The 14,884-nt window shown below is 38.3% G+C and overlaps 1 protein-coding gene across 2 annotated transcripts in view; it reads right to left on the bottom strand.

Moving 5' to 3' along the window:
* The window catches only part of optc (opticin), a 134,344-nt gene that overhangs the window by 69,954 nt on the left and 49,506 nt on the right, over nucleotides 1–14,884 (bottom strand). The window contains exon 1 of one of the 2 annotated variants that reach the window (XM_028796712.2): nucleotides 6,985–7,189. The exons of the other annotated variant lie outside the window; for it this stretch is intronic. The gene's annotated coding sequence lies outside the window, so the exon portion shown is untranslated. Of the gene's footprint in view, nucleotides 1–6,984; nucleotides 7,190–14,884 lie in introns of those variants that run through there. 2 annotated transcript variants of the gene reach the window in all.

Raw genomic sequence — 14,884 nt, 5'->3', positions numbered from 1 at the left:
CTAACCAAATTAATACTTTGCTCACATTGGTTGATTGTCTGTCTCAGGTTAACGACTGGCTCAGTAGTAATTACCTGCAGTTGAATTCAGGAAAGACTGAGGTACTAATTGTTGCTCCTCCTGTTCTTCATTCTAAGATTAGTTTAAAATTATCTTCTGTCTCTCCTGTTATTAAGTCGAGTCTACGTAACCTTGGAGTTATTTTTGACCAGTCCCTGACGTTTGATGAATACGTAAGATCAATCAGCCGCTTGTGTTTCTTTCATTTAAGAAATCTTTCAAACTAAGAAATGCTGTTTCAAAATCAGAATTGGAGGTGCTTGTTCATTCTTTTATTTCCTCACAGCTGATTATTGTAATGCTCTCTTTACGGGTTTGAGCAAGTCCTCTCTCTCACGTCTTCAGTTAGTTCAAAATGAAGCTGCCAGGCTCCTAACTCGCGCCAGCTGCAGTGATCATATCACCCCCCATTTTGCACACACTGCACTGGCTTCCAGTGTTTTATAGAATTCATTTTAAAGTTTTGGTACTTACTTTCGGAGCTTTGCATGGACAAGCTCCTGAGTACCTAACCAGCCTGCTCCAATGCCATACAGCTTGTCGGACTCTCAGATCTGGGCAACAGGGCCTTCTAGTTGTCCCTTGCACTCGGCTAAAAACCTGTGGGGATTGTGCCTTTTAGTCTGTGGCACCAAGACTATGGAATAGCCTGCCATGTGGTCTACTTGGAACCGAGTCTGTTGATTCTTTTAAAAAACAACTAAAAATATTTCTTTTTAAACAAGCTTTTAATCAATGCTGAATAGTTCCAGTTTGTTTATTTGTTATTTTTATTGGTTTTGTTTATGTTTTGTTTTAACTGTTGTATTTGTACTGTATTTGCTGTTCAGCGCTCTGTGACCTTTTGTCTGTGAAGGGCACTATATAAATGGACTACTACTACTATTTTCACATTTTTTGCCAATGGTATTGACCTCTGTTATGTCATAAACTTCTTTCTCTCTATTCTGCTTGTAACCAACATATTAAAAAAATTGCATTTTTGGACAGAGTATTACTTTAATAGTTTGGCTCTGGTTACATGTTTCTTTTAAATTTTTTACTTGCAATTTGACTCTGATTCTTGTTTCAAGTCCTGAACTAGTATGACTGATTATTCGTCTTTTTGGTTTTGACTGATTGCTTCTCATTTTTTTTGTTTGTATTTTGTTTTTTTTCTGGGGTATGTTCTGATTCTATCTCCACTTAAAAGCTGCTGCCACCTTGTGCAGTCGGCACACTGGATAATGATAATAATAATGAAGTCACATATGATGTACCAAATTAATTATTATGGCCCAGCAAACAAAAACTCAAAACAACTAATCACTATAAAAACAGACTTTATTTAAAAAGACTTCGTTTTGGTACATACAATGCTAACACTGACTGTAGTGTCAGTTTCCTTTGGAAGTATGTAAAATAGTAGAACTCCAAGATTCTTCACCTAGACTACTGAGTCCTTGCGATTGTATGAAGAATACCACTAACTTATCTCTGGCAGAAAAGCCAGTAGAGAAAATGAGATTTTAACTTAAGGATCACCACTGACTAAGCTAGGTGGCCATATCACCCTATTTTGATCTCTCAAAACTTTGACACTTACTTTCTGCGTCATACTGAGTTATCTCTCACCTTTCTATCCTCCAAGAATGTCAAAGTACACCAGGAGTTTGCAGCCCCATCTTGAACTCTGAATACTAGAGTCATTTCACACCACTGGGACACTTCAATGTCCCAGTTTACTATTTCTCACTGTGTAACCTTAAGTCAAATTATCCCACGTTCACTTATTAGTAAACAATATAACTCACATCCAGTTCGGCCCACTAACTCCTTGTTTTACCTTGACTCGCCTCAGTTTCTTTTATTCCTTAAAAAGGTCAGTGGACACTCAGGGTTCCAAACCCAGTTAAGATCCTGACTGAAATAGTCAAAATTTTCAGTAACTTATATGTTTCTGCATAATAAGTATTCAGTGACAGATACCGTTCTGTTTCAATCTCTATATGTAATTTTTTAATGCATAATAATTTTCATATTATTAGGACTCATTAGGCAATGTACCATCCTCATGTCGCATGCCGCTACTGCAGGTTGTATAATTTTAGTACAGATTGCTCAGGGCCCAAAGGTCACAACAAGAGGCATCTGTTTCTATTCTCCTTTGTTTGTGTGTCCCTCTAATGTAATCAACACACCGCTGACTCACAAGGTTTGAAATTAGAGATGGTCCAGCATAATGTAGCTCATCTCTCTGTGTCTTGCACTCTCTCTCTCTTCTCTCTCCCTCTCTCTGTCTCTCTGCTGGCAGGCCATAACTCGAAGGCGCTGATGCGGAATTCAAATCATTTTGGCATGCAGAGGCACAAGAGAGCAGACAAAGCAGTATGGTGAGGCAGATGCCACCTCAGAGGCTGATAAGCTGGGAGTCGGCATCTCTCTGAAGTGTCTGCGCATCCCCAAGTCGCTCAGTTAATATGCCATCCTAAGTCCTCACTAAGCCCCCTGTGTCTGCCTTTCACAGATTAGTCACAGAATGCATTAGTTACAGCGATTTGCAAAGCACTTTTGAGAAAATTAACGACTCCTGCAAACTAAGCATTTTTTCTTTTCTTTTTTTCATCAACCTTGTTCTTCAGAGTTTTATCTTCAAAAAGCAAAATGAAAAGAGAAACATGAAAGACAAAAGAAGTGCCAAAGCAGAACGACACTCTTTATTATACCTTTCATTAGATTTCCCTAACCTGGATCATTCTAAATAATGGTATATATCACAAATGTCTTTGATTAAAAATAACTAATTAAAATATAAAATCTGTCCAAGCTGTTGTTTTTCATTTGGTTATTACAGAGTGAGAGCAAGCTGAATAAATGACGTGTTAGCTTAAGAAGAAAAGCTGAACAACTTATGTTCCAAATGTACATTTTGGGTGATGCTGGGTTCGTTTGCCCAGTTCCCCATTTTGGGTTATCAATATTTAACAAAGTGGTTCTAACCAGGTGATACAATAAGCCACATTGTCTTAGGGGCAGCCATCCTAGTACTTTTTTTTCCAAAATGGGGGCAGTTAATATGTTCACTTTTAATGAAATGCAGATATGAGTGGCCAGCAGAACACATTCACATACTTTTGAATCAGAACAAGGAGGCACAGGGATGCCACTAGAGAATTTGGGATCCATGAAATTATATTATATTGAGCCCCCCCCAACCCCCCCCCCCCCCCCCCCCCCCCCCCCCGTCTACACCAAGCCAAAACTATACCCTGTCTAAACCTAAATTCATCCTATTCAAAACTTTGGATTACTTTACCTAGGCAGGATGGTATTGCCGTAGTTGAGTTGCACACATACTACAGCTGTCAAATTAGCAAAAAAAAATAAAGTTATAATATTCAAATTAAAAACAAGTAAGTAATAAAATACATTTAAACTTAGGTTAACAATTCTAGGAGTTACTTGTTTGTACACACTTTTTTACATGTTGTTATTATTATGGTATCAACAGCAACATAAAGAATAAATGCCAGCAGAAAAAAAATAATGGTGATGCTTGGTCAATTGTCATATTTAAGTGTAAGATCCATCAAAACTACATATACGTGCATTCTATGAAAGAGAAGTATCATCCCACCATCTTGTCTTCAGTCTAGAACTGATGGTTGGGTAAGAAATTGAAGTTCTCAAAATATAGTGCCATAAAATCAATCTTGAAAAGGAGCTGAAATGTTTAGGAGCAATTATTATTAGGTTATTATTGATATTTTTTATGTTTTTACTTGTGGTGCATCTGCAAATCATTAAGTGCTTGTGACACTGCATGTTGCCTGGATGCTACAGCCTTCAAATATAAGGGGCACTTGAAAACAGTTTAAGTGACGTGATCAGAAAGAAATATGTACACATGTGCATTACTTACTGCAATACATAAAATCACCCAGGATTGCTTAAAAATGCACTCCTTATTTTATTTTTCCTCTGCTAAGTGACCATGTGCAATTTTGTATAAATCAATTTTATAAAAATAGAGGTATTGTGACCCAAATGAATAAGATGATGCCTACATTCACATTTCACAAATGAAGTAACTGAATATACTAAATGTTGCATTGTAATTATCTGTAAATACTTACTCCTCATTATAAGTTTCATTTAGCAGACATTTTCAAAGTAAGTGAAACTCTGTCAAATGAGTTTGAGTATGTTAACACACCGTACAGAGCAAAATTTCAAAGAAAAACTCAGGAAGTGTAGGACATTGTTAGGTTAAAAAAATTCAGCTGGTTTCAAAGTAGACCAATTGTGCAGACCCCAACTTTATAAGTTTTTAGCACAGGACACTGATTGAGGGCTGCAAGTGGAGCCAGCAGTCAATGAAGAGCAGCCAGAACTGAACTAAATAGGGTCTTTTTTTCTCATTTACAGGTGCAGTAAAATTGTAATAAAGTAAGTTTGAATACCTTCAATTATGGCTTATTGTTTTAGGCATTATGTATGTATCAAGCCAGCAACTACATAAGATGGAGGCTAATCCTGTGGCACAGCATGGTGGTGGAGATAGCTAAACTAAATATCCATTTCTGACACTGAAGAAGCTCCTTAAAGACGTCATTATAAAGCATTCTAATAATAAACAACAGTCAAGAATCAGAGGATTAGGAGTAAATAGTATCAAATGCAGAGCAAATAATATTTTAAAAGGCACTGGTAGAAAGATGTAGTCAGAAACATAAAGTCAAAACCAGAAGACATTTACCAAATTTCAAACCCAATATGCTAACTCAAAAAGAAATCATGTGCAAACCAAATAACTTTAAATAAACGTACTTTACTTTGAATCTTATAGACTCAGATGAACAGGAAATGTCCTCGACAAACTTTGTATGTTTGACCCGAGATATTACGACATTTTAATTGTAGCATGGCAACGTGCAACAAAATGGCGACACCTGCAAGCGCCAAAGTGCTGTTACAGAAGACCGCTATGATATATTTAACTTATTTAAAACCGTGAAAACAAAAATTAGATAATATACAGAATATGCACCTTAAAAATCTCCATGATATCACAATGTGCTGCAAAAGATTCAAATAAACAGGTGAAAAAAATTAAAAAGCCCTATAATAACACATACAAATGGATAAAGTGTAAAGTTAAAGGAGTACTACATTTACTAAAAAATATCAAAAAGCAAAACTCCTGGACCTAATTATAGATGTTCTGCATTGGAGAGAGATAAATAAGAAGAGGACTAGGAGATATAAAACCAAGGCTGAAGTTCCTAATACTGGAAGGCAGAAGATCTGGTAATAAATTCTGATTCTAATCTGGCAATAAATTTGCTGAACTTACTGCAAAGCAAAATCCTTAGGTTTTGCTCATCACTAGTTGTGACACGGTGGCGCAGTGGGTAGCACTGCTGCCTCACAGTTGGGAGACCTGGAGACCTGGGTTCGCTTCCTGGGTCCTCCCTGCGTGGAGTTTGCATGTTCTCCCCGTGTCTGCGTGGGTTTCCTCCCACAGTCCAAAGACATGCAGGTTAGGTGGATTGGCATTCCTAAATTGTCCCTAGTGTGTGCTTGGTGTGTGGGTGTGTTTGTGTGTGTCCTGCGGTGGGTTGGCACCCTGCCCGGGATTGGTTCCTGCCTTGTGCCCTGTGTTGGCTGGGATTGGCTCCAGCAGACCCCCGTGACCCTGTGTTTGGATTCAGCGGGTTGGAAAATGGATGGATGGATGGATAGTTGTGACCCTGATGCTAACAGTGTGACAGGTTAAAAGGTCATCCTCAAAGCACAGTCTTCATTATTTTTAATCATTTTTTTTATTTTTGATCAACTGGTATTAGACTTTTGCCTTTCTTTAGAAACTGATATTTGCTGCATGTTGTTGCTGAGCTTTTACATGCTCTTGGTTTTGACACTTGCTTTCATTGCACTACTCTTATCTCCTGATCTGCCTCGTTATTTTTTTTCTGCTATCTTGCATAACACAACACTTTTACAATGAGTGACCACAGTCAACTAAGCAGCTGTGGTGCCAATGTAAAAGATCTCTGCTATAACAGAGGAGAGAGTGAGAACAGAGCAGTCAAGAAAAAGAAAGAAATAAGGAGCTTTGATGTTTCTTTAAACATCGGAACACTTGTGATGAGAACAGGCCATTCAACACAACAACTTAGCCAACGTAATGCCTAATACCTCCAAAATAGCATCAAGTTGAGTGTTGAAGGTCCCTAAAGTCCCACTGTCTACCACTCTTTTTGGTCACTTCTTCCACATATTTATGCTTCATTGTGTAAAAAAAAAAAAAAACATTTGTACAAAATTTACTTTTTAGAAAGAGAGAAGTATCTGTAAAAATCTTTGGTATATGTATCTATTATAAGCAACTATTAACAGTCGGCATGTTCTTTTTAACATGATATGAATAAAAAACGGCAGTAACAGATTTCACAAGTTTCATTATTTTTAATTATAATTTAATATTGTTTGTAGAATGGTTATTAAAGTGTTTGTATACTATCAACAACTGCTGTATAATGGATATTTAAACTAAAGTATGACTGAAATATTTTTAGAGAAAAGAAACCCAAAGGGAACAGACAGGTGCAGCTCCAAAATATGTGGAAGGATGTGCCAGTGGCTTTTCAAAAATCAGAAACGGTGGCATTAGCATGATAGGTTTTTTCTTAAGGGAAACAAGATGTAGACAAAATACAAAATTCAATTGATTAAGGTTTTATGGAAGAAAAATGTTATGCTACCTTTCTTATGAATTCATGAGTGTAGCTAAGAGGAAATAATTTTGCCAAAATGCCACAACAAGAAATCTGTTCTAGATTATGATTTCATAAGCCAGTAAATGTACTTCTGCATAGTAACACTGACATTAAATATTTATCTTTCAGTATGAATTTAGGCAGTAAAAAGAATAAAGCTCACAATTATTCCGTATACAGTACTGCAGAGCTCTCTTCTTGTTCTCTTCATGTACTTTTTATTCTAATCACCAAGCCTGTTGATGGATTGGAATCCCATTGAGGCAGAAATCGAGTCAAGTCTTCTGCAGGCAGGATTGGTTTTCGGCTCCTAGACCCCTGTGCTTAGGGAGACATTGTGTAGCAAGTAGAGAGATATGAGGCGATTCTCAGGCTGACAGCAAAAGCAAAAAAAAAAAAAACAGTAGCTGCTTTGGTAGAGAGAGTTGGGTGATAACAAAATAAAAAACAACCAGAAGTTTCCATTGCAAGACTTCAGATTAAATCTCATTTTTTTTTGGTTTCATTTCAGATATTAAAATGTATGGATGAGTTTATTAAGATAATGTTAGAGAGAATATTGTTGGCTCATTTTCACTTGTTTTGCTGCTCCACCATTTGCTGGCCCTTGACTTTTGTAGCGCCAGAATGCTAAGCTCTTCTAACTGTTTCCAAATGATTCTCTGTGCCTTGTACCCTTTGACCTTTGCTGGGAGGTTTAAGCAGCTTTTATTTTTCCTTGTTGTTTGGGTATTAAGTTTCTGTGCTAGCATTACAGAAATGAAATGGCACCATTGTTCAGTGCTAAACATTCACACCACCAACTACAGAAGACAGCTGAAACAATAATAAGCAGACATTTAAATCATGTCGCTCTCTAGCACAGTGGCCTGTAGAATCTTCAAGTTGTGCACAGTGATAGCTGAGGGATGGGCAGCCAGCTGTGAAGAGGTGATCACTGAAGCGGGCACCAGATCTGGAGGTCTTTAGTAATAATGAAGGATCAAAATATAAACTTTGCCCATTCTGGCCTGCTAATCAGCTTTAGTGTTTAATTTAGGTTTTAATATTAAAGCTGAGAAATGTCTTACCTGTTTGAAAAAATTGGAAAAGGAACTTTTCAGCCCATAGATGAGACCCTTATTATCAGAACAATACCATGATATAGAATCACCAATTACGTAGGTGTCATTTTGTTTGTAAAATACAAGAGCAGAAAAATAACATTCAATGCTCAAAGTGTACATCTGGATGTTCTCTTCTCCTGTTGTATTTATTAGAAGTTATCCCAAATATGCAGGCACGGTCAGATGCCTGTGTATGGGTCAGAAAACCCAGGCAAAATAGAGACTAGGCAGGACAGGAAAAGAAAATTCTTAGGAATGGGACATTTAACACAAAGGCTTTGAAGCGTACATCACTTTAATCAAGCACATTTTTGTCGAAACAACATATCAAAACTTGTATCGAAGCTTCTTTACCATCTGACTAATGATGGCTGAATCTTTGAACGTCACTGGAGCACTAGTGGCAGTCTGACTTCTTGAAAGCTTTGCTCTGAATCTCCTGCTGCTAAAGGGTGGTGTGGTTTGGTGGTTAAGGCTTTGGACTTCAAACCCCGAGGTTCTGGGTTCAAATGCTGCTACTGATGCTGTGTGACTCTGAGCTAGTCACTTGACCTGCCTGTGTATCATAAATATTGTAAGTTTCCTTGGATAAAGGCATCAGCCAAATAAGTAAATGTAAACTGCGTCTCACATCATGAAGACATTTGAGAGACTGGTCCTGGTCTTTATTAGTCCTCTTGTGGTAGACCACCTGGACCCATAGTAGTTTGTCTATCGGACAAAGATTGCAGTGGAGGATGAAATTATCTGTTTACTCAACAAGGCTTGATCTCACCTGGACAAAGCTGGCAGCATTGTGGGGATTATTTTGATTGATTTCTCCAGTGCCTTCAATACCATCCAGCTATCAATGTTAAGTAGTAAACTCGGAGATATACAGGTGGATGAACCTATGGCGTCCTGGATAATGGACTATCTGTCAGGCAGACCACAGTGAGACTCAAGGACTGTGTTTCTGATACAGATGTGAGCAACACTGGAACACCACAAGGAACAGCCCTGTCTCCTTATCCCCTTAGTCTGTACACCTCAGACTATATGTAAAACACCAGGTCATGTCACTTGCAGAAATTTTCAGATGATTCTGCACTTATGGGGTGTAATAGCCACCGCAAGTGGCAGCCTTTCCAGCAGCTCCGTGTACGACTTTATCTTTCTACCTTTTTATCTATTTTATACAAAGTTATTGTCTGTTTTACCTGCATTTTTTATTTACTGTTTCTTTATCAGCATGTTGCTGCTGGAGTATGTGAATTTCCCCTTGGGATTAATAAAGTATCTATCTATCTATCTATCTATCTATCTATCTATCTATCTATCTATCTATCTATCTATCTATCTATCTATCTATCTATCTATCTATCTATCTATCTATCTATCTATTTATCTATCTATCTATCTAATAATAATGAGAATGAGACAGAGGAGTCAGGTAGAGAACTTTGTTTCTTGGTGCAAAGTGAACTGTCTGCATCTTAACATCAGCAAAAACCAAGAAACTGGTTATTAACTTTAACCACACCAGAAAGCCTCTGTCTGGTCAATATTCAAGGAGTGGGTGTATAGGTGGTCCACTCCTCCAATTTCTTGGGGGTCCACATTAATGACAGGTTGAACTGGTCTCAGAACACAGAGGAACTAGAGAAGAAAGGGCAGAGTAGGCTCTTCTTCCTTATGAGACTGCATTCCTTTAATGTGGGAAGTGACATCCAACTCTGTGATGCCAGTGTGATTTTCTACACTGTGGTGTGCTGGGCTGGTGACATCACTTCACTGAATCAACAAGCTAATTAAAAGGGTAGGCTCAGTTATGGGACACATTGTGGACCCCCTGGAGGTCGTAGCGAAGGAGAGAATTAAAACAAACTGAGTGTCATTATGAATAATGCTACACATCCTCTCTCTGACACACTAACACTGAGGACTTTCAGCCAATGAATTATTCAGAAGTGTGTCAAGAAACACTACGGGGGCTCCTTTATACCCACAGCAATATGCATGTGTAATGCCTCACTGTGACTGGGACTGTCAAGTCAGGAGATTTCTTTCTTTTTAATTTTCTTGGTTATTAGTAATTCTGGTGTGTGTTCAGACTAAAGTGTGTGTGTGTGTGTGTGTGGAACCTGTTATCCAAAAATAAGTAAATAGCATGCTATACTGTTCTTCTGCACTGGAACTTACAATGTTTCATTAACACTCTAGCCCAGTGCTTCCCAAACTTGGTCCTGGGGACTCACTGTGGCTGCAGGTTTTTGTTCCAAACAGAATCATAATCAGTGGCAACACCTGATAACACTGATCTAAATTAATTAGCTGGTATTTTTTTTTATTTTCTTTTATTCTACGTTCAGAAAAGCAGAGCAGCCTGATTTTTTGCATATATAATACATTTAGAAATATTTCTGCTTTTGCTATAGATTTAAATGCTTAACACTCTTTTGTTGATTTCATTATATTTCACCCTTTCTCTGTGCAGTTTTCCCCTTACATTGTATCTTCTTCTTCTTTCAGCTGCTCCCGTTAGGGGTTGCCACAGCGGATCATCTTCTTCCATATCTTTCTGTCCTCTGCATCTTGCTCTGTGACTTCCTTCACCTGCATGTCCTCTCTCACTACATCCATAAACCTTCTCTTAGGCCTTTCTCTTTTCCTCTTCCCTGGCAGCTCTGTCCTTAGCATCCTTCTCCCAATATACCCAGCATCTCTCCTCTGTACATGTCCAAACCAATGCAATCATGCCTCTCTGACTTTGTCTCCCAACTGTCCAACTTGAGCTGACCCTCTAATGTCCTCATTTCTAATCCTATCCACCCTCGTCAAACCCAATGCAAATCTTAGCATCTTTAACTCTGCTACGTCCAGCTCTGCCTCCCACTTTCTGGCCAGTGCCACCGTCTCCAACCCATATAACATAGCTGGTCTCACTACTGTCCTGTAGACCTTCCCTTTCACTCTCGCTGATATCCATCTGTGACAAATCACTCCTGACACTCTTCTCCACCCATTCCACCCTGTCTGCACTCTCTTTTTCACCTCTCTTCCACAATCCCCATTACTCTGTACTGTATCTTATTAATGACAATTAAAAATGAGCAGCACAGACACCCAGGCAAACAACACTGAATAATTAAAGGCTGCACCTACTTTAGCATCAGACCCACTAATTAGTAAATAATGGATTAATTAAACAAATAGATCACCTGGAAAAGTAGAATAAAAATCAAGATGAAAATATTGTTAAAAAGAAAAAAAATATATTATTCCAATATAACTGCTTGGTACATTTTAATATATAATTATATATAATATATAAATATATATATATATATAGGCGGCACGGTGGCGCAGTGGGTAGCGCTGCTGCCTCGCAGTTGGGAGATCTGGGGACCTGGGTTCGATTCCCGGGTCCTCCCTGTGTGGAGTTTGCATGTTCTCCCCGTGTCTGTGTGGGTTTCCTCCGGGGGCTCCGGTTTCCTCCCACAGTCCAAAGACATGCAGGTTAGGTGGATTGGCGATTCTAAATTGGCCCTAGTGTGTGCTTGGTGTGTGTGTGTGTTTGTGTGTGTCCTGCGGTGGGTTGGCACCCTGCCCAGGATTGTTTCCTGCTTTGTGCCCTGTGTTGGCTGGGATTGGCTCCGGCAGACCCCCGTAACCCTGTTCGGATTCAGCGGGTTGGAAAATGGATGGATGGATATATATATATATATATATATATATATATATATATATATATATATATATAAATATATAATAATTATATATATTTTTTTTTTACTAAGCTTAGTTTTCTAATTTCTATATTATTCCCAAAACACAGAACTTGGGTAATAACAGTTCACTTAATTAGCCCAGGAGTCCAATTAAAAACAGAAGCTGGTTGGAACAAAAATCTGCAGTCACAGCAGGTCCCCCAGGACCGAGTTTGGGAAGCACTGTTCTAGCCCACTATAGGCAAACTCTCTAATCCCCCTTATATATGCCCAAGTCCACAAGCACATTACCTAAACCCTGTCATGATTCTTTTTGCTCCTTAGTACATTTATTTCCCAAACAATGATGGAAAAATATTAATCTTCCACATTGTGTCACAGCAAAAATCCCCTGACATGAAAAAAATGTCACATAATTTTGAATCAGTGGTGGCTTATAATGTATTATAGCGTTGCGCCAGTGCTCGCTGGCTCAGAATGACAATGGATTCTTGCACTTTACATCAATAACAGAATGAACTGGCATCCCATCATGCAAATAAACTGCTTCAGTGGAAGCAACAGGGTTGCCTGTATAAACAGCAAGCCTGCCAACGTTACATAGGAATTCCAAGTATTGTAGCTACAGATATAAGATAGATAGATAGATAGATAGATAGATAGATAGATAGATAGATAGATAGATAGATAGATAGATAGATAGATAGATAGATAGATAGATAGATAGATAGATAGATAGATAGATAGATAGATACTTTATTAATCCCAAAGGGAAATTCACAAAAATACAGTGACCCATCCAAAGGATAGCGAGCTACCAAAAAGAATAAGAATCCTTTTGGTAAGCACTAGTGTGGCACTACAATATTCATAATAATTGCTGTGATGACAACAAATTTCATCTTAAATTCAACACATTTTAATCATTATTTTATTGTAGTAAATTGTTACCCCTACTAACATGCACATTTATTGCAGCATTTTAATGATAATATGATTATCATGAGACAAAATTGAACACACAGAGCATTCTTAGGGTCTTAGTCCACCTGTCCGATTGAAACTACACAATCAACAAAGGCTCATTGTTTTTACTAGTAAACCATTGCTATTTTTTAAGCTGCACCTCTTTTTCTGGCACAATCAGGAAGAAACCTCAAAAACATCATGGGGCTTCGCCAGCCCACCACTAAAAACCATAGTTAACTGGCATGTGCTTAACAGATAAATGACAGTGTGCTTAAATAAGAAAACATTCTAGGTAAAAGCAGAGGTTGGTTGCGATAAACACATGCCACTTAGTGTCAGCAACTGCACTTGTGAACCACAAGTGTAGACAAAGGAAAAGACTCCCTGATGGCCTAAGTTATTGTTTTGTGTCCCAACGATGGGTTTAGTTAACAGCACACAAATCTTCAAAAGGCATCAGCACGAGAACGATTGTAACCTAAATATCCTTGGGACACTAGAAGTTAGAAGGTCAATTCAACCAGAAAATTATTGATTGAGGAGATTTTCCTCCAGACTTTTCATATCTAGGGTGGCTAGATAAGATAAACACTATTTAATGCTGAATACATTAAGCAAGCTGAGGTTAAGGTAAGAGTTTGTACTACCAAAAAGACTAAGCCAAATTGTACAACAAAGTTAAAGCATTGTAACAACATCACATTCCTGAATCTAGTCATTTCATTTTAGGGTCATAGGGGGATACAGCCTATCTTAACAGTTTCAGGGAAGAACACAAATGTACCCATACTCACTTGAGACAAATTAAACATAATCAACCAACCTAACAGCCATGGGATGTAGTGCCAAGAAAGAAATCTACTGTACACATGGTAATAATGCTACTACTATATTAGAAACCGACATAGCCCCTTAAGTAAGTACATGATTTAACCCATCTAGTTCCGTAATTCACTTATAGGGTCATGGGAGACCAGAGTTATCACACTGGAACACAGGGTAAATTAGAGCTGCCGGTTAACCTAAGGAGGTAGGAACAACTCCAGAGAAATATTAAGAGAATGTGTATATTTCAAGAAGATGGTAACAATGCCAGAGTTCAAACTTGTTCACCTGGGGCCTCATGTATAAATGGTGCGTACACACAAAAATGTTGTGTACGAACATTTCCACTCTCAAATCGCGATGTATAAAACTTAAACTTGCCGTAAAGCCACGCACATTTTCACGGTAGCTCCAACCCTGGCATACGTAAGTTCTCCACTTGGTTTTGCAAACTGGTGGCACCCGGCATCAAAGCAGTGCTACTGTTCCTGTGTGGTTACCCTTTCTTTTTTAGATCCACATCCCTGACGTGGCTTTATCATATACACTGAAACTGCATATTGTTTATTAGTTTAAGGCATCTGATTGTAATTAACCTGTAACAATATAATGGTCCAGGGAATTGCCAAAGTATTCCAAATACCATAGCTGTTTTAGCGTTGTTACTCTCACTGCACCTTCTTTTTCTTCTTTCAGCTGCTCCCGTTAGGGGTTGCCACATTGGATCATCTTTTTCCATATTACTCTCACTGCACCACTCGGAGTATTTATATCACTGTATCTGAGTGGGGAATCACAGATCTACAGCAGCTGATCAGAAAGAGAATTATCGAGATACAGCATCAAGCACACGATGCCTCAGCCATGCTGCCTATTTAAACTGCTCTCGCATGACAAACGCTTCAGGCCCTTTCCTGTACTGACCTCATGGTTCAGAAACTGTTTCATCCCAAGAACTATAAACGCATTCAATCAGTCCATCAAGTGCTCCTTGTAGAACTGTTTGTACTTATAAGTACAATTACCTCACTGTAAATTTGCACTACAGCTATAATATGGCACAACCTGCGCCACTTTATAAATCATATTTACATATGATGACGATATCATTTTTAAGATGAAATGCAGCAAAATGTGTTTATTATATTATACAGATAAAACTTTAACTTCATTTAAATAATCTATCTTCTTCTTCTTCTTTTGGCTGCTCCCGTTAGGGGTTGCCACAGCGGATCATCTTCTTCCAAATCTTTCTGTCCTCTGCATCTTGTTCTGTTACACCCATCACCTGCATGTCTATTGTTAATAATTAAACATGTGAAGACACAGTGCCGCAGCGCTAGCTAGTTCAGGGACTGTTCCTGCCTTGCACTGTATTCTTCCTGGTGCTGACGTAACACTGGAAGGATAGAATAATTAAACATGTACTACAAAGATATTTCAATGTTCCTTA

The sequence above is a fragment of the Erpetoichthys calabaricus genome, chromosome 3, assembly GCF_900747795.2.
Source record: "Erpetoichthys calabaricus chromosome 3, fErpCal1.3, whole genome shotgun sequence".
In the NCBI taxonomy this organism is placed as follows: Eukaryota; Metazoa; Chordata; class Cladistia; order Polypteriformes; family Polypteridae; genus Erpetoichthys; species Erpetoichthys calabaricus.
The sequence above is the reverse complement of the archived record's forward strand: the minus strand, read 5'-3'. Positions and strand labels throughout refer to the sequence as shown.